At 40.6% G+C, this 21221-nt stretch overlaps 1 protein-coding gene across 4 annotated transcripts in view; it reads right to left on the bottom strand.

Annotated features, from left to right (window-relative positions):
• The window catches only part of NOD1 (nucleotide binding oligomerization domain containing 1), a 103392-nt gene that overhangs the window by 77328 nt on the left and 4843 nt on the right, over positions 1 to 21221 (bottom strand). The window contains exon 1 of one of the 4 annotated variants that reach the window (XM_057549827.1): positions 20557 to 20622. The exons of the other annotated variants lie outside the window; for them this stretch is intronic. The gene's annotated coding sequence lies outside the window, so the exon portion shown is untranslated. Of the gene's footprint in view, positions 1 to 20556; positions 20623 to 21221 lie in introns of those variants that run through there. 4 annotated transcript variants of the gene reach the window in all.

Below are 21221 nucleotides of genomic sequence, written 5' to 3'. Positions count from 1 at the left end.
CCACTAAGATCAGGAACAAGACAATGTTGCCCACTCTCACCACTATTATTCAACATAGTTTGGGAAGTTTTAGCCACAGCAATCAGAGAAGAAAAAGAAATAAAAGGAATCCAAATTGGAAAAGAAGAAGTAAAGCTGTCACTGTTTGCAGATGACATGATACTATACATAGAGAATCCTAAAGATGCTACCAGAAAACTACTAGAGCTAATCAATGAATTTGGTAAAGTAGCAGGATACAAAATTAATGCACAGAAATCTCTTGCATTCCTATACACTAATGATGAAAAATCTGAAAGTGAAATTAAGAAAACACTCCCATTTACCATTGCAACAAAAAGAATAAAATATCTAGGAATAAACCTACCTAAGAAGACAAAAGACCTGTAGGCAGAAAATTATAAGACACTGATGAAAGAAATTAAAGATGATAAAAATAGATGGAGAGATATACCATGTTCTTGGATTGGAAGAATCAACATTGTGAGAATGACTCTACTACCCAAAGCGATCTACAGATTCAATTCAATCCCTATCAAACTACCAATGGCATTTTTCACAGAACTAGAACAAAAAATTTCACAATTTGTATGGAAACACAAAAGACCCCGAATAGCCAAAGCAGTCTTGAGAACAAAAAATGGAGCTGGTGGAATCAGGCTCCCTGACTTCAGATTATACTACAAAGCTACAGTAATCAAGACAGTATGGTACTGGCACAAAAACAAAAATATAGATCAATGGAACAGTATAGAAAGCCCAGAGATAAACCCATGCACATATGGTCACCTTATCTTTGATAAAAGAGGCAAGCATATACAGTGGAGAAAAGACAGCCTCTTCAGTAAGTGGTGCTGGGAAAGCTGGACAGGTACATGTAAAAGTATGAAATTAGAACACTCCCTAACACCATACACAAAAATAAACTCAAAATGGATTAAAGATCTAAATTGTAAGGCCAGACACTATGAAACTCTTAGAGGAAAACATAGGCAGAACACTCTATGACATAAATCACAGCAAGATCCTTTTTGACCCAGCTCCTAGAGAAATAGAAATAAAACCAAAAATAAACAAATGGGACCTAATGAAACTTAAAAACTTTTGCACAGCAATGGAAACCATAAACAAGACGAAAAGACAACCCTCAGAATGGGAGAAGATATTTGCAAATGAAGCAACTGACAAAGGATTAATCTCCAAAATGTACAAGCAGCTCATGCAGTTCAATAACAAAAAAACAAACAACCCAATCCAAAAATGGGCAGAAGACCTAAATAGACATTTCTCCAAAGAAGATATACAGATTGCCAACAGACACATGAAAGAATGGTCAACATCATTAATCATTAGAGAAATGCAAATCAAAACTACAATGAGGGCTTCCCTGGTGGCGCAGTGGTTGAGAATCCGCCTGCCAATGCAGGGGACACAGGTTCGAGCCCTGGTCTGGGAAGATCCCACATGCCACAGAGCAACTAGGCCCGTGAGCCACAATTACTGAGCCTGTGCGTCTGGAACCTGTGCTCCGCAGCAACAGAGGCCGCGATAGTGAGAGGCCCGCGCACTGCAATGAAGAGTGGCCCCCGCTTGCCATAACTAGAGAAAACCGTCGCACAGAAACAAAGACCCAACACAGCCATAAAAAAAAAAAAAAAAAAAAAACTACAATGAGATATCATCTTACACCGGTCAGAATGGCCATCATCAAAAAATCTAGAAACAATAAATGCTGGAAAGGGTGTGGAGAAAAGGGAACCCTCTTGCACTGTTGGTGGGAATGTAAATTGATACAGCCACTATGGAGAACAGTATGGAGGTTCCTTAAAAAACTAAAAATAGAATTACCATACGACCCAGCAATCCCACTACTGGGCATATACCCTGAGAAAACTATAATTCAAAAAGAGTCATGTACCAAAATGTTCACTGCAGCTCTATTTACAATAGGCAGGACATGGAAGCAACCAAAGTGTCCATCATCGGATGAATGGATAAAGAAGATGTGGCACATATATACAATGGAATATTACTCAGCCATAAAAAGAAACGAAATGGAGTTATTTGTAGTGAGGTGGATGGACTTAGAGTCTGTCATACAGAGTGAAGTAAGTCAGAAAGAGAAAAACAAATACAGTATGCTAACACATATATATGGAATCTAAGGAAAAAAAAAAAAGGTCATGAAGAACCTAGTGGTAGGACGGCAATAAAGACACAGACCTACTAGCGAATGGACTTGAGGATATGGGGAGGGGGAAGGGTAAGCTGTGACAGGGTGAGAGAGTGGCATGGACATATATACACTACCAAACATAAAATAGATAGCTAGTGGGAAGCAGCCACATAGCACAGGGAGATCAGCTTGGTGCTTTGTGACCACCTAGAGGGGTGGGATAGGGAGGGTGGGAGGGAGGGAGATGCAAGAGGGAAGAGATATGGGAACATATGTATACGTATAACTGATTCACTTTGTTATAAAGCAGAAACTAACACACCACTGTAAAGCAATTATACTCCAATAAAGATGTTTTTAAAAAAAAGTTAAAGATAAAGAGAGGATTCTAAAGGCAGCAAGAGAAAACAAAGAGTTAATTACAAGGTAATGCCCATAAGGCTATCAGCTGATTTCTCTACAGAAACACTGCAGGCCAGAAGGGAGTGGCAAGATATATTCAAAATACTAAAAGGGAAAAATCTGCCACCTAGGATACTCTACCCAGCAATATTATCATTTAGAATAGAAGGAGAGATAAAGAATTTCTCAGACAAGCAAGAACTGACAGAATACAGCAATACTAAACCTATTCTAAAGGATATATTGAAAGGTCTTCTCTAAATAGAAAAAAAGTAAGAACCTATAGGAAAGAAAAAAAATCACAGTTGGGAAATAAATCACTTAAATAAGCCAGTACACAGATTTAAGAAGTTTCTCTGAAAGTGATGATAACAACAATGAACAGCAAAAGGATGAGAATGAAGATGTGAAAGAGGACATTGAAACCATAAAATGTGGGGGAGGGGAGTAAGAAAATGTAGATTTTTTTCCTAGAATGTGTTTGAGCCTATATGACTACCAGTCTAAGGCAAGTAGATATAGGAATAGGTTAACATACTTGAAAAACAAGGTAACCATACATCAAAAACATACAATAGATTCACAAAAGCCAAAAAGAAGAGAACGTAAGTATAATACAAAAAAAAAGTCATCAAACCCCAAAAAGAAAAACAAAAACAAAAAGAAAGGAAGATAATATATATAATCAATGGGAAAACAAGGTTTAAAAATGGCAATAAATACATATCTATCAATAATTACCTGAAAAGTCAATGGACTAAATGCTCCAATCAAAAGACACAGAGTGGCAGATTGGATAAAAACATAAGAGCCTAAAATATGCTGCCTACAAGAGACGCACTTTAGGGCAAAGGACACACATAGATTGAAAGTGAGGGAGTGGAAAAAGATATATCATGAAAAGGTGGGGATCACAATACTCATATGAGACTAAATAGACTTTAAAACAAAGGCTATAAAGAAAGATAAAGAAGGACACTATATAATGATAAAAGGATCAATACAAGAAGAGGATTTTACACTTGTCAACATATATGCACCTAGTATAGGAGCACCCAAATGCATAAAACAAATACTAACAGACATAATGGGAGAAATTGACAGGAATACAATAATAGTAGGAGACTTTAACACCCCACTCACATCAATGGACAGGTCTTCCAGACAGAGAATCAATAAGGCAACAGAGATCCTAAATGATACAATAGAACAGTTAGACTTAATTGATATTTTCAGGACATTACCTCCAAAAAAACCAGAATACACATTCTTTTCAAGTGCACATGGAACATTCTCTAGGGCTGACCACATACTAGGGCTCGAAACAAGCCTCAACAAATTTAAGAGTATAGAAATTATCTCAAGCATCTTTTCTGACCACAATGGCATGAAACTAGAAATTAACCACAGAAAAAGAAATTAGAAAAAATAAATGATTACATGGAGACTAAACAACATGGCACTAAAAAACCAATGGGTCAACAATGAAATCAAAGAGGAAATTTTAAAATACCTTGAGACAAATGACAATGAAAATACATCCATACAAAATCTATGGAATGCAGCAAAAGCAGTTCTTAGAGGGAAGTTCATAGTGATACAGGTCTTTCTCAAAAAAACAAGAAAAATCTAAAATAAACAACCTAACCTACCACTTAAAAGAATTAAGAAAACAAGAGCAAACAAAACCTAAAGTCAGCAGAAGGAAGGAAATAATAAAGATCAGAGAGGAAATAAAATAGAGATAAAAAAACAATAAAACCAAGAGCTGGTTCTTTGAAAGGATAAACAAGATTGACAAACCTCTGGCCAGGCTCACCAAGAAGAAAAGATAGAGAACCCAAATAAACAAAATAAGAAAAAGAGACATAACAACTGATACCAAAGAAATACAAAAAACCATAAGGGAATACTATGAACAGTTATATGCCGACAAATTCAACAACCCAGAAGAAATGAACAAGTTTCTAGAAACATACAGCCCACCAAAATTTAATCAAGAAGAAACAGATAATTTGAAGAGACCAATCACCAGAAGTAAACACAATCTGTAATTTTAAAACTCCCTACAAACAAAAGTCCAGGACCAGATGGCTTCACAGGTGAATTCTAGCAAACATACAAAGAAGAACTTATACCAATCCTTCTCAAACTCTTCCAAAAAACTGAAGAGGAGGGAACACTCCCAAGGATATTCTATGAAGTCCACCATCACCCTGGGATACCAAAACCAGACAAAGATACCAGCAAAACAGAAAATTACAGGTCAATATCTTTGAAGAATATAGATGCAAAAATTCTCAACAAAATATTAGCAAACCGAATCCAACCACACATAAAAAATATCAAATACCACGACCAAGTGGGATTCATCCCAAGTTCACAAGGATGGTTCAACATATGCAAATCAATCAATCTGATACACCACATAAACAAAAGAAAAGGCAAAAACCACATGCTCATCTCAATAGATGCAGAAAAAGCATTTGACAAAATCCAACATCCACTCAGGATAAAAACTCTTACCAAAGTGGGTATAAAGGGAACATATCTCAAGATAGTAAAAGCTATTCATGACAAATCCACAGCCAGTATAAATGGTGAAAAGCTGAAAGCCTTCCCACCAAAATCTGGAAGAAGACAAGGATGCCCACTGTCACCTCTTCTATTCAACATAGTATTGGAAGTCCTAGCTACATCAATCATACAGGAAAAAGAAATAAAAGGTATCCAAATTGGAAGGGAAGAAGTAAAACTGTCATTATATGTAGATGATATGATACCATATATACAAAACCCTAAAGACTCCACACAAAAACTACTAGGATTGATAAACGAATTCAGCAAGGTAGCAGGATACAAGATTAACATATGGAAATTGGTTGCATTTCTTTACACCAATAATGAAATATCAGAAAGGGAATGTAAAAAAAGCAGTATCTTTTAAAATTGCAACTCCAAAAATAAATTATTTAGGAATAAACCTCACCAAGAAGGAAGACATATGCTGAGAATTATAAAAGGAAAGGAATAAAAGGAATTTCCTATTAATAAAGGAAATTCAAGATGATTCAAAGAAATGAAAAAGATATTCCATGCTCTTGGATTGGAAGAATATTGTTAAAATGGTCATACTACCCAAAGCAATCTACAGATTTAATGCAGTCCGTATCAAATTACCCATGACATTTTTCACAGAACTAGAATAATCCTAAAATTCATATGGAACCATAGAAGACCCAGAATTCCCAAAGCAATCCTGAAGCAAAAGAACAAAGCAGAAAGCATAACCATCCCAGACTTCAGACAATACTACAAAGCTATAGTAACCAAAAAAAGCATGGTATTGGCACAAAAACAGACATATGGATCAATGGAACAGAACAGAGTCCAGAAATAAACCCAAACACCTATGGGCAATTAACCTTCGACATTTACCTTCAACAAAGGAGGCAAGAATATACAATGGGAAAAAGATGGTCTCTTCAGCAAGTGGTGTTGGGAAAGTTGGACAGCCGCACGTAAATCAAGGAATTTAGAACACAACTTCTCACCATACACAAAAATAAACTCAAAATGGCTTAAAGACTTAAACATAAGACATGACACCATAAAACTCCAAGCAGAAAACATAGGCAAAATATTCTCTGACATAGATCGTACCAATGTTTTCTTAGGTCAGTGTCCCAAGGCAATAGAAATAAAAATAAAAATAAACAAATGGGACCTAATCAAACATGCAAGCTTTTGCACAGCAAAGGAAACCATAAACAAAATGAAAAGACAGGGCTTCCCTGGTGGCACAGTGGTTGAGAATCCGCCTGTCAATGCAGGGGACACAGGTTTTGAGCCCTGGTCCGGGAAGATCCCACATGCTGTGGAGCAACTATGCCCGTGCACCACAACTACTGAGCCTGCACTCTAGAGCCCGTGAGCCACAACTACTGAGCCCATGCGCCTAGAGCCCGTACTCCACAACAAGAGAAGCCACCTCAATGAGAAGCCCACGCACTGCAATGAAGAGTAGCCCCCGCTCGCCACAACTAGAGAAAAGCCCACGTGCAGCAACAAAGACCCAACGCAGCCAAAAATAAATAAATAAAATAAATTTAATAAAAAAAAAATGAAAAGACAACCTACAGAATGGGAGAAAATATTTGCAAACGATGCGACAGACAAGAGCTTAGTTTCCAAAACATATAAAGAGCTCATACAACAACAAAAACAAACAACCCAATCGAAAAATGGGCAGAAGACATAAAGAGACATTTCTCCGAAGAAGAAATACAGATGACCAATAGGCACATGATAAGATGCTCAACATCGCTAATTATTAGAGAAATGCAAATCAAAACCACAATGAGCTACCACCCCACACTGGTCAGAATGGCCATCATCAAAAGTCTACTGCTGAAGAAGGTGTGGAGAAAAGGGAACCCTCCTACACTGTTGGTGGGAATGTAAGTTGGTGCAGCCACTGTGGAAAACAGTATGGAGGTTCCTCAGAAAACTAAAAATAGAACTACCATATGATCCAGCAATCCCACTTCTGGATATATATCCAGGCAAAACTATAATTCAAAAAGATACATGCACCCCTATGTTCATAGCAACACTAGTCACAATAGCCAAGACAGGGAAACAACCTAAATGTCCATTGACAGATGAATGGATAAAGAAGATGTGGTACATATATGCAATGGAATACTACTCAGCCATAAAAAAGAATGAAATAATGCCATTTGCAGCAACATGCATGCAACTAGAGATTATCAAACTAAGTGAAGTAAATGAGAAAGAGAAAGGCAAATACCATATGAATTCACTTATATGTGGAATCTAAAATATGACACAAATGAACCTATCTATGACCCAGAAACAGAATCAATGACACAGAGAACAGACTGGTAGTTGCCAAGTGGGGGGATAGGGATGGATTGGGAATTTGGGATTAGCAGATGTAAGCTTTTATATATAGAATGGATAAACAACAAGGTCCTACTATATAGCACAGAGAACTATATTTGATATCCTATGATAAACCATAATGGAAAAGAATATTAAGAATGTATATATACATATAACTGAATCACTTTGCTGTAAAGCAGTAATTAACACAACACTGTAAATCACCTATACTTCAATTAAAAAAAGAAAAAAAATCGATGCCATTTTTCATGGAACTAGAACACATAATTCTAAAATTTGTTTGGAAAAACAAAAGATCTTGAATAGCCAAAACAATCTTGAAAAAGAACAGAAGGAATCATGTTTCCTGACTTCAGACTATACAACAAAGTTACAGTAATCAAAAGAGTATGGTACTGGCACAAAAAGGCACATAGATCAATGGAACAGAATAGAGAGCCTAGAAATAAACCCACACGCTTATGGTCAATTATTTTATGATACAGGAGGCAAGAATATACAATGGAGAAAAGACAGTCTCTTCAATAAGTAGTGCTGGGAAAACTGGACAGCTACACATAAAAGAATAAAATTAGAACATTCTCTAACACCATATACAAATATAAACTCAAAATGGATTAAAGACCTAAATATAAGACCAGAAACCATAAAAACTCCTAGGAGAAAACATAGATGGAATACTCTTTGACATAAATCGTAGCAATATTTTTTTGGATCTGTCTCCTAAAGCAAAGGAAATAAAAGCATAAATAAACAAATGGGACATAATTAAACTTAAAAGCTTTTGCACAGCCAAAGAAACCATCAACAAAAAGACACCTTACTGAATTGGAGAAAACATTTACAAATGATATAACAGATGAGGTGTTAATATTCAAAATACATAAACAGCTTATACAACTCAACATCAAAAACCAAACAACCTAGACCTCCCTGGCGTCCCCTGGTTAAGACCCCACGCTTCCACTGTAGAAGGCACGGGTTTGATCCCTGGTCAGGGAACTAAGATCCCACAAGCCACACAGTGCAGCCAAAAAAAAAGAAAACAAAAACAAAACACTCCAAACAACCCAGTTAAAAAATGAGCAGAAGACGTGAAAAGACATTTTTCCAATGAAGACATACAGATGGCCAACAGGCATGTGAAAAGATGCTCAACGTCATTAATCATCAGAGAAATGCAAATTAAAACCTCAAAGAGATATCACCTCACACGTGTGAGAATGGCTATCATCACAAAGAACACAAATAACAAATGTTGGCAAGGATGTGCTGAAACGGAACCCTTGTACACTGTTGGTGGGAGTGTAAACTGGTGCAGCCACTATGAAAAACAGTATGGAGGTTTCTCAGAAAACTAAAAATAGAACTACCATATGACCCAGCAATTCCACTCCTGGGTATTTATTTGGGAAAATACCCATGAAAACAATAATTCAAAAAGATACATGCGCCCCAATGTGCACAGCAGCATTGTTTACAATTGGCAACATATGAAGCAACATAAGTATCCATCAACAGATGAATGGATAAAGAAGATGTGAGATACACACACACACACACGTGCACACACACAATGGAATACTACTCAGCCATAAAAAAGAATGAAATTTTGCCATTTGCAGCAACACAGATGGACTTGCAGGGTACTGTGCCGAGTGAAATAAGTCAGACAGAGAAAGACAATGTATAATACAACTTATATGTGGAATCTAAAAATAGAACAAATTAGTAAATTTAACAAAAAAGAAACAGACTCACAGATATAGAGAACAAACTATTGGTTATCAGCAGGGAGAGGAAAAGGAGAGGGGCAAGATAGGGGTAGGGGATTAAAAGGTACAAACTATTATGTATAAATAAGCTACAAGTATATATAGTGTAACACAGGGAATATAGCCAATATTTTATAATAATATAAATGGAATATAACCTTTAAAAATCATGAATCACTATGTTGTACACATGAAACATAACGTTGTACATCAATTATACCTCAACTTAAAAAAAAAAAAACATTTAAACAGTAATAACACAAAAAGGTGGAAGGGAGTAAATGGACTTAAAGTGTTCTAAGTTCAAAGCATTTTCTGGTAATAGGCAAAAGTATTACTTTATATTAGACAGTAATAATTCAAGGATCCAGGTCTTAATCTCTAAAATTGCTATTACTAAAACTAGCAAGAGAATACAAGACAATAGAAGGAGGTAATGTAATAATAAATAGGCTTAACTCTAAAAGAAGGCAGGGAGAGGGGAAAAAAGAATGCAAAAGTGGTGAGACTAATAAAAACTAAACAACATATATCAATCCAAATATATTAGTAATTCAATTAAATACAAATGGACTAAATATACCAATTATACAACACAGGTTGGCAGACTTGAGAAAAAAACTATATGCTGCTTTAAAAGATACACTTTAAATAAAATGACAGGGTTTAATTAATTCATTCGTTTACTCATTCCCCCAAGTGGGAAATGATATACTATGTATAAACTAACCAAAAGAGAGCTGGTAGAGCTATATTAAAATTAAAGTAGAATTTAAGGAAAGAAATGTTATTAGAGGTAAAGGAACATTTCATAATGATAAAATAATTACTTTTTTTAAAAATTTATTTATTTATTTATTTATTTATTTTTGGCTGTGTTGGGTCTTTGTTTCTGTGCAAGGGCTTTCTCTAGTTGCGGCAAGCGGGGGCCACTCTTCATCACGGTGCGCGGGCCTTTCACCGTCATGGCCTCTCCTGTTGCCGGGCACAGGCTCCAGATGCGCAGGCTCAGTAGTTGTGGCTCACAGGCCTAGTTGCTCCGCGGCATGTGGGATCTTCCCAGACCAGGGCTCGAACCCGTGTCCTCTGCATTGGCAGGCGGACCCTCAACCACCGCGCCACCAGGGAAGCCCCCAAAATAATTACTTTTAAAGGTTGTTATAGAAATGTTAGTTTGTATAAACGTAGTAACTTATTTTCAAAATATATAAAGCAAAAACTGACCAACATAATAAGGAGGAATATACAAACCCACAATCAGTGAGGATTTTCAAACAGTGAGCAACTTTAATACATTTCTCAGAATAACTGAAAAGAATACACCAGAAAAATCAAAGAATATGGAGAATATGAACAAAATGTCTAGACTGACCTCTATAGAACACTGCAGCCAACAGCAACAGAATGCTCAGCATTTAGAGTGTATGTGGAGTGTCTGTAAACTTGACCAATATACTGGGCCACAAAGCAAGTTCTTAACAAATTTTAAAGAACTGAAATCACTCAGAAAATGTTCTCTGACCACAGTGGAATAAAGCTAGAAATAAAAAATAAAAAATACCTAGAAAAATCCCCAAACCATAGGTCAAAGAAGAAATAAAAGTGGAAATTAGAAAATATTTTGAATTGCAAAATAATGAAATTACAACATATAAAATTTGTGGGATACAATTTAAAAAGTCACAGAAATATATAGCCTTACATGCATATATTAGAAAAGGAAAACAAAAACTTAAGTCATATTATTTATATTGTGCTTTTCCACCTGCTCACTGTGGAAAATTTGGAAATGCAAAAAAAAAAAAAAAGTTTAGAGAAACAAAACTCACCCATCACCCACTGTTAACATTTTGGAGTATTTTCCCTTTCTGCTTTTCTCTATGTGCAGTTATACCTATACTGATCTTTTTTGCATGTTTGGCATCACACTATATGTATTTGGTGTACCTCTACCATTATCTCATGTTTCTTTGTAACTGCCAAGGCCCTCTTTTGAGCTGCAGAAGCTGGCTTCTGACAGATGCTTTGCTTTCCCTGGTTTTTATTTTATATTATAAGAACCACCTGCCACTCTTTGCTGCTTTAAAGCCTCGTACCTGAGAAATTCCATGCGCCAAACAGAGGATCAAAATTGATGCCAAATGGTAGCCCCTTTCTTGGCTTGGCCCTGCCTGCCTGAACTGCCAGGGCAAATCTGGACACCATGCTCTGCAGCCTCCACCAGCTGCCAGGCACACAACGGCATGCTATCCATCACGGACAGGCCTGAGGAAGGGCTTCAGTGGGTAGGCAGGGGTCAGGATGCTGGGCAGACTCTGGGATGCCACAGCTTCAGACATCCTTCCCTGGAAACCCAGTATCAAGCCTGTGCTGCTCGGGGCCCCAGCAGAGCCCTGACAGTCATTGCTAAAACTGAGTGAGCACTTCACTAGGTGCCCAGTGTTGACCTAACACTTTCCACTCACTGCAGGAGGCCGGATAACATAAGGATTCAAAGTGGTCTCTGGAGCCAGTGGGCTGAGTTCAGACGTGACTCCACTGCTCATCAGCAAGTCAGCTATCCTCCCTGTGCCTCAGTTTCCTCCAAGTCTCTGACAGTCCCTACCTCCAAGTGTTGCTGTAGGGTTGAGTTCATGGTCACGAAGTGCCTAGACCAGGGCTGGCATACAGTGAATACTCAGTAATTATCACCTTGCTTAATCTTCTCTGTTCTCTGGCAGAGGTCATTGTTACCACCCATTTACAATGAGGAAACTGAGGCACACGGATGGTAAGCAGCTCCCAACACCCACAGATGTTACAACGCAGCCGGGCGGATGGACACAGAACAAGGGACCACAAGAGTGACTGAGAAATGACCACAGAGGGCCAAGGCTGTCTGTAGCTCTCCCAAAGGCTTCCTTGGCCCCGCTGGAGCCCTCTGTAGTGAAAGGTGACAGAGAGAAGCGGCGAGAGCCTCTATCTCTTAAACAGTTTGGATCCGAGACACCCAGAAAGATGCCGAGCCCTAATAACTCGCAGCACACAAGCTAGGGGCTAAAGACTGCCCACTGCTCAGGGTCATGGTCTCCACAGCCACCCAGGTATGCCACCCCATCCCATGCATCATTAGAATAAACCCCAAACAGAAATCACCTCAATGTTCCCTGAAGTTACTGGCAAACACGTCCATTCAGCAGCAGCTTTGTTCTGTGCAAAATCATCCGGCAGAGCCCAAGTGCAGAGGTTGCAGAGGTCACCCTGCCCACAGTGTGAATGTTGACTCCCAGGTTGAGCAGACAATTTGGCCTCCATCCCAACTGAAGGGGGTGTGGAGGCTAGATGGAGAACAGAAACCTCAAGAAAATCATTTCCCAACATCCACACTGGCCTTGTGATTTCATTCTTTTCTTACACACCCAATTGTTGGGAGTCATCATTCACTCTTTTATATATATACACACATATTTCAAAATAAATGACACAGCTTTCTGCAAATTGGTATTGCAATACCAGCAGATAAGATTCCTAAGAGATCTCAGCCTTAGTCCTTAAAACATTCTTTAACAGTGTGGAAGATGCTAACGTAGAGTGACAACCCAGAGTTCTTTAAACAATGAGCTCCATGCAGTCAGGCCATTCTACAAGTATTTCTGCTGCCGACTTTTTCTTCGTACAGGCTGGAAACAAATACAAACATGAGCAAAATCAAGGCCGGCCTTGCTGGTGTCCAGGTGCTATGGAATCTGGCTCAGGGCCACCAACCCCTGCTCCCTTCCTGACTGTTCCCTCCCCCAGCTCTGGTCATTTCTGAGAATGTGATCCCCATACAGGATGCTATTCTCTGGAACCTTGGAGGCCACAGGAAAAGGTTGATGATCTTATATATACAGCAAGGATTAGCTTCTGGGATATGACTTTACTGACCACAGGACAGTTTTCACAGACTTTCCTAACCCTTTCTTGGCAAACAACACTGTGAGAAAAGCATGCTGCTCATCACATAGTTTGGATTCTCCTCCCAGGTACCAGGTAGGATTACGTGTTACTGAAGTTACCTGCTTTGACTCATGACATGTGAGCAGCAGTAGAACGAGTTACTCAGCATTGGTGCATCACTTGTCAGCGTGCGACTCTCCTTTTCCTCTGGAACTAGCACCAGCAACATTCTAGCTGGTAGCTGCTCCATCCACCTGGCCCACAGGTAACGACAGTAAGGAGAGCCCCTTGCTAATTTGTGATGGGCATAGAGTGTGAGCAAGAAACAAACCTTTGTTGTTTCAGCTGCTGAGATTTTGGAATGATCTGTTACTGCAGCACAACCTAGCCTAGCCTGACGGATACTATAACACTGGACAAGAAAAGCATTTTGCACATTAAGAAACTGAGACCCAGAGGGGTGAAATGAGCTGCCAAAGGCCAGACAGCTGGTGGAAGGCAGAGCAGGAGGGCTGGAATGCTCGCCACAGCCCTCTCACTGCCTTCACACGACAGCAGTTTCTACAGGACAGAGACCCACGACATGAAAGGACTACTCACTGTAAAGATAAAGCCACTACAATCTTTTTTTTTTCAGATACTGTAAAACCGACTTTAGAATTAAGAGTTAAGTTAAAATGAAGCCTCACTTCCTACCTACCTCAGACTTAGAAGTAATCTATACAAGAAAATGCTAATTGATTTAAAGGGGGAAAAAAAAGGCACAAGGGTAAGCCACACATTCTCATCATTGGTACTGAGGGGGCCGAGTCTGCTTGTCATGGTCCCAGATCCCCGTCACCTCACTCCGCCCAGCTTCTTGTCCCACATCAGAACCTCAGCCACCTCAACCCAGTCTACCACCACTTCTGTCAGAATCATCCAGTAGGAACCACACAAGCTAAAGAGACATGATCAGCGATGAAAAAGAATGTGGTGGAGCTCCATGTACCGATGGAAAGATCTTCAAGACATATTGTCATTTGAAAAATGCCAGTTTTGGAAAGAGTATAACGACACATATAATTTGCCCATATTGTCTGCCCTACAGACACGCAAAACAGTATACATTTTCTACAAGTATACATCTATGAACATAGATGCAAAGAAAAATATCTGGAAGAAGACATACTTTATGAGAAGAGAGATTACTTCCAGACAGGGAAGGAAGGGCACCAAGATTGGTATAGTACTTTTATTCATAATGTTTTAATTTTTTATAAGAAGAATATATACTCAAAGTTACTTAAACTTTAAATAAGCCTTTTTATTCATCAGGGCATCTTAGGAAACCTTGAGGCAGCTCAATGCAACATTCTCAGCAATCACCATCTGTTAGGGAGCTTTGAGTTTCAGCTCACCCTCCTAGGAAAAAACGCTCAGTCCCCATTAAACTAAACGACAATCCATGAAAATCAAACAAACTCTGATGGAATGGTGTGACTCTTTCTGTACGCCTGTCAATAAATGGAACATTCCTCCTGATTTGGTGAAATATCATAGTCAAGCTGATGGGTGTGTGGGTGGGAACAGTTTTATTTTGTCTTCAATTTAGTAGGAGTCTGTCAACTCATGGTATTGCCACTAAACCTGGTTTGAAATAAGGAATGTAAGGTGAAAAATCAAGCCCTACAAAAACAGAACGGAGCAAAAAGAGTCAACAGAACTGACCTTCAAGTAGACTTTTTTTAAACCTTAGGAGCTTAGGCAATACCACCTTGAAAAAATGCTCCATAATTACCAAAGGTCTCTTCATTTCCATTGTCTTTTACTTCCTTTCATGTAACGCAAGCCTCTGAACACTTTAAAATAATATGGGCTCAACTGCCTTCTGTGTAACATTCTGACCCCGAGTGATGTTTCCACTTTGATGGATGATGCCAAAGGTACCTCACACTTTCCACCCAATATCTCCTCCCCACCTAAGTGGCTACCGTTACCAAGGAAACCATTTTAGATTCTTCCTTCCCTTCTGCTAAAACCACATCCTATGGATAAAGTCCATCCAGCAAATACCATCTCTGGCAGAGCCACATCTGCCACGCACGATATGGACTTCTAAAACATTCTGTCTACCGCAGTCCTGGACAATAGGAATTGATCATTGCTATTTACTTACTGAATTCAGATTTACGATAATGTAAAACAAAGCCATCCCTCCCTGCCTACCTCAAATAGGTACCTGCCTACCTCAGGGATGACATTCCTCAGATTGCAAAATGCCAACAAAAATAGGCTCTGCCAACCTGACCATAAAGCCCTGCGTAACCTCAACACGTACATCGTCGAACACATCTGGATGCTCCTCGAGGAAATGACTTCTCTCTGGAATAAGGTTCATTTTGGTGAAGAGGACTCACAGCCTCCTCAGCCCAGTCTTACAGTGAGGAAGACAATTATACCGTGTTTGCTGACATTGATCATGTGGTCAGGAAGGCTCCACCCTACTTCAACCTGCCCAACAATGAGGTGGGTGGACCAACACCTCCCATCAGCAATTGAACAGGAAGCTAAGACCAAGCACGTTTATATACAATATTGATAGAACTGCACAGAGATCACACACAGTGGGTCAACTCAAACAGGGTCCTACTTTCCCTGCTGCGTAAGCCACAAAACATCAGCTCTATTTTGCTTCCAGGCTTCAGACACTAGACAAACTCAATTTGCCGTTCTTTAATGGGTCTTCATGGAATCCTCTCTCTCTCAGGTTTCGGGGTTTGGGAGGGGGGTGGTTATTCATTTTTCTTGTTTTGGTTTCAATTTCTTAACCTGGAAAACAAGCCCAGTCCTGTATGCCTCTGCCATACCAGAAAACTACTAACAGCCCCCTCTGGAAAAAAATTAGCAGACGGATGAGGCTACAGTCATTTGAAGCTTTTAAGTTCCATTAACATTCATTTACTTTAAGTATCTGAAAGCACATAATCCCTCAGAATTTCAAAGCAGATCGAAAAGGCAGTCTGTCCTCTCAATATCTCCTCTCTCTCCCTCCATCTCTCCATCTCCTTTTTTTCTCTTGCGAAAGTACCACATAGTTTGAACTCCAGATACAGACTCTGCCACCCTGCCTACTACAAGCACAGGAATGCAGACAGAGGATGTGAGCACTCGGGGGTGGAGGCTGATGGAACGCAGATATCCTTTCAGGTCTTCTGGGAACTCAAATGTCTGACTCCACATTCTCCGAGCCAAGTATCTCCTCTGGTCAAGAAACCCCGTTCAGAGCGTGTGCAGAGCCAGCCCCTCCCTTCTCTGCTGGAACCGTGGACTTCTGGAGTGGAACAGAGTACGGTCCAACACCCCCATTTTAGAGATGAGGAAACCGAGGCCCTAGGCAAGGCCAAGACTTGTCTGGATCAACCAGAGCTAGGTCCCAGGTCTCTTGGCACTGAGGCAAATGCTCTTTTATTTACTTCTGGTTAGGGTAGCCCCCTCAGCAGCCGAGAGTCTCACCCCATCCCCCCAGCAGGGACTGGCACCTGTCAGATGGGCAGGGGCCCCACCTCACCATGTTCCTCCCTCAGTCCCTCTCTCCCCACTGGGAATCCCCATGGTACTTTATCCCCACCACTCTCACAGGATGTGGTAGTTCACTTTTTTCTTCTCCTGAACTCTTTCTCCACATCAATAGACAGTGGCAGGGAAGGGCCAAGACTCTAAAACCAGGCTACCTGGTTCTAATCACTAGCTGTGTGATTTGGAGAAATACACCACCCTTCTGTGCTTCAGTGTTCTTATCTATAACATGCAGATAACAACAGCACCTACCTCCTAGGATCGGTGTGAGGATTCAATGAGTTAATACTTAGATGACACTTAGCATAACACTGGTCACACTGCAAGCATTTATCATGACCAAGGAGAGGGTGGTGTAGGCTGGAGCTTCTGTCTGGTTCATCTTGGAGGCCCAGCATTTGCCTATGAGGGATGGTGTCCATCTGGTTAGTCCCTGTATCCCCAGCACAGAGAGGATGCTAGATTAAAAAATGTTGAATGAATGAATCTAGCACAGCACACTGCTTATAACGGGAGCTTCATTAATGCTCATTGAACGAATATGTGGATTTCCAGAATTCACGGGCTCACATAGGGAGTGTCACTGGCCAAGTTCACTAGTAGATAAATTCAGATTTGCAGGCACCAATATTTTCTATTGTTCTAAGACTTTTCTTTTAGCAGCTGCCTTGAAAAGTTTAACCAAAGCCCAGCTCTCAATTTCCAGAGCATGGTCTATACATTCTCTTGGTACATAATCACCTATTGTTTTGTGACAATGTCCTCCATTGTGCCTTATGGGGCTGATATACAATTGTTGTTTGACATTTTCCTGGTGTTACCCAGGCTTTGAAAAACAAAGTTCCAAAGACACCCTGCTCGGTATTCATCTCTGAGGACCCAGTGAATAAAAATACCTTAATAAAAAAAGCCAACAGAAGACAACAGAGCCTTGAATCAGAAAACCTGATCTGGAACTCTATTTAAGAGTTTAAGTGCTTACGCAGAACAAAGTTCTACAGAAGGGGCAGGTTCGGAAGCCAGAGGATGTCTGGAGATGGCATTGAGGACGGACACAGAAAGTATCTGGAGCTTCTCAAATGAAAGGCAATTTACAAGAACAAAATACTTTAGTCACCTCAGAGGCTTGAATTGAAACCTGGCCTTGAACAAATAAACACTTGGCTGATCGCTGGCCAAGATGCTTAGCAGGAGACTTTTATTGTCTGGGACACAAATCTACCTGGAGCTCAGCCAGATGGTACCTGGGATGTGTAGGAGGGGACTCCCGAGGGCCATCGAGAGATTGAGAAGATGCCAAGTTCTTCCCAGATGCGGCACGCCCTGGGGCCCCACCCAGCGAGGGCCTATCTTAGGGAGCAGGCCCTCCCCGCCAGCCAAGATACACCTGACCTGCCAGGCCTCTCACTCTGTGACCTCACGACAGCTTCACAGGAGTGAGGAGAAAGGGGGTGATGCAGATGTCCCACAGCAAAAGGCTTTTTCTGTGATCCAAAAGCTCCAAACAAAGAACTTTTTTTTCTAAACACCCTGGTTTTTTAAGTGTATGCAAATTCTCTGGTAGATGAACAAAGTGGGGAAAGCACCTCTTTCAGGGCTTTGGGGCTAAAGCCAGAGAAAAACAGACAAGCATGAAAAACTGTCCAAAGCCCCTTCCCTTGGCCAGGGAGTTCCCAGAATTTTTATCCGCAGACTCTGACACCCACGCTGCCAGCCTGCCTCTGCTCTTTGGGCCCTTTTGTTCCTGCTTCCAAGGAGCCAGGAAGGACTGGACTCCACCCATGTGCATCCACCGAGGCTCCTGCTGAAGGATGCTGGCGCCTGGCTGGCCCGCACGCACTTACACACATCCACTCCCAAAAACCCCGGAGCTGGTGCGGTGGGCAAGGCAGACCAGGCTCTGCATCCTGGTTCTGCCATCTTTTCTCTGCTCTGAGCTTCAGTTCCTTCATTAGAAATTGAAAACCATAATTTCTGCCTCCATAACTGTCTCACATTAAGTCAAGGTTTATAAAGCTTAATAAGTAGGGGTTGTTAATTATCTTTTTCTTGTAGATTACTAACATTGAGAAAAGGCAGCGGTGGGAACTCCTCAAAGCCTCCCACTGTCCTTTATAATAAATTTCCAAATCCTTCCCAGCCCAGGAGGCTCTGCTTGGCCTTCCTCACTGTAACTTCCTCAATACACCCTGTTATTTCCACCTCTGAGCCTTCAAACATGCTGTTCCCTGCATCTGGCATGCTCTAACCCCTCCTCATCCCCAAGAACTAGTTGAAAAGGCTCATTCTTGGAGGAGCAGATCCCAGACTCCCCTAATCCTAGTACAGCTCTGATAATCTGTCTCATGACGTACTGTTATTTTCACTCACAGCACTTAACCCATTTATAACTATGTATTTGTGTGTACCGCCCCTTCCTCTTCCAGTAGCCAGCAAATTCCATTTGGCCAGGCACTGAGCCCCTGGATTCATTCTTTGCTGTATCCCCAAAACTTGGGAGATTCCTGGCGCCAGCAAGGTTTTCTGATAATATTTGTTGAATGAGTGTGTTGAAGAATTGAAGCCCCAAAGAGCCAGGAGGAACCGGAAGCTACAAATAGCTCTCTAACAGCTTTCAACACTAGGCTGGGGAGCAAGCAAAGCACTTCATACCCATGGGAAAGCCAGAAAAACAATTGCCAGCTCATTATCAGAAATGCTAAAGCATCCACAATTCACTCAATGGAGAATTCCCTTTTCTGGGCTCTGAGTTCCACTGGCCCAGGCCTCTTGGAAGATTGTCAGAGCCCCAAAAGACATAAAACCTACTGGGGTGTAAAGAAGAAGGGATGAGTATGGATTTTCTTAAAAAGGTAGTGTACGTGGAACAGGCCACTGCATTTTCAATGGGGTGTATTTAAATACTATCATGTCTACCGGAGTCCCATCCTGGGAAACTCCAGGCCTGGTTTCTGTTTTCTCAAATACCCAGCACACCTGTCTGGGTGAATGCTTTAGAATATGTTTAGAAACACAGAATGTCTGCCTGTGTTTTATTACACCCAAGCTAACAATCTTAGTGCACTGAGATGACATTTACCCAAAAATAAACATCATAATCCACTCTAATAATGTCGGTCAATACCAGTATCACCATCCCCCACCACAAGTGGATATTAGGTCATCCAGTGTAAGCAATGGTTGAGGTTTAAAGGTTATAAATCAGTGTGGTGCAGGTGTTCCCATGTTCATTCCATAAGCAGGCAGAGGCAGGCAGTTCTTTGGAAGGGCCCTGTACCCAGAAGGACAGCTCTACAAAGAGCACAAGCACATCTGTGGGTCAATTCCAGGAGGCAAGCATAGGGGTGGGGAGGTGGGCAGAGAGGGAGGGACATTCACTGAGTCCCGTTCAGTGGTTAGAATCTGGATTTCTGCTTCAAATCCTGGGTGCAGCACTAACAATCTGTTGACTTTGGGCTGGTTATTTAATCTCATTGAGCCTCAACTGTCTCATCTGTAAAATAGGAGAAACAATAACTACAGTATAGGGTTGTTGGGAAGATTAAGTGAGCTAAAAAGCCAAAACAAAATAAAAACCTAAAGCCCTTTGACCAGTGTTGTACATTGTAAATCTATGAAAGTGTTTGCTATCAGACGCATCTTTATTTCATCAAAGCCTCAAGCCAAACCTTCCACATTGATAGTTATCCCCTTTTTACAGATAGAAAAACTGAGGCTCATGAGGGTTAAGTAGCTTACTCAAAGCCACACAGCTAGTAGATGGCAAGAACAGCACTTGAACCCAATCATCATAATTACCATTTCCTGAAAGCCAGGTGGTATGCTGAGCACTTCACAGCAACAATTTCATCAAATACTCAAAACCACTCTGTAAGGAAAGAATTCCTATAAGTATTTCATACAGAGGAGGACACAGGGTTGGAGAGGTTAACTATCTTGGCTGAGCTCACACAGTTAGTTAAGGAACAAAGCAGGGGCTTGATCCCAGTTCTGACACCAAAGCCCATGGTCTCTTCCATTTAAGTCCTGCCTAATATTTGTTATAGATCTAGTAACTCCACTTGAAATCATCAACATGCCTGAATTCATATTAAATGTAAAACACTGGCCTTGTTAAGTGGAGTCCAGAAATGGCCCTCTCCATGAAGGGGCCTGCTGTCCTGAATCACAAGGAGTTAGGATATCTCCAAAGAAAAGCCTAGCTTTTCACCCAGTTCCTTCTAGAAGGTTTGGTTTGGGGTCATAGATAGCAACTGGGGAATGTGTTAAAACGAAGCACGGGAAGTTCTTAGTCATTAGACTTTCATCTTTTGGGAATTAGAACAACACAAATATTTTCTCACATAAATCATCATCTGGTCCCAGCTCTGCTACCATGGAGTGGTTTTCCTTAGCAATATGTGACTGCCCTACCCAGCTAAGTGTGACTCCGAAAATATCTACCAAGTCATTCCATCCTCCCA

This window comes from Balaenoptera acutorostrata, chromosome 7, assembly GCF_949987535.1.
Source record: "Balaenoptera acutorostrata chromosome 7, mBalAcu1.1, whole genome shotgun sequence".
Lineage (NCBI taxonomy): Eukaryota > Metazoa > Chordata > Mammalia > Artiodactyla > Balaenopteridae > Balaenoptera > Balaenoptera acutorostrata.
Note: the sequence above shows the minus strand (reverse complement) of the source record. Positions and strands in the feature narration are given on the sequence as shown.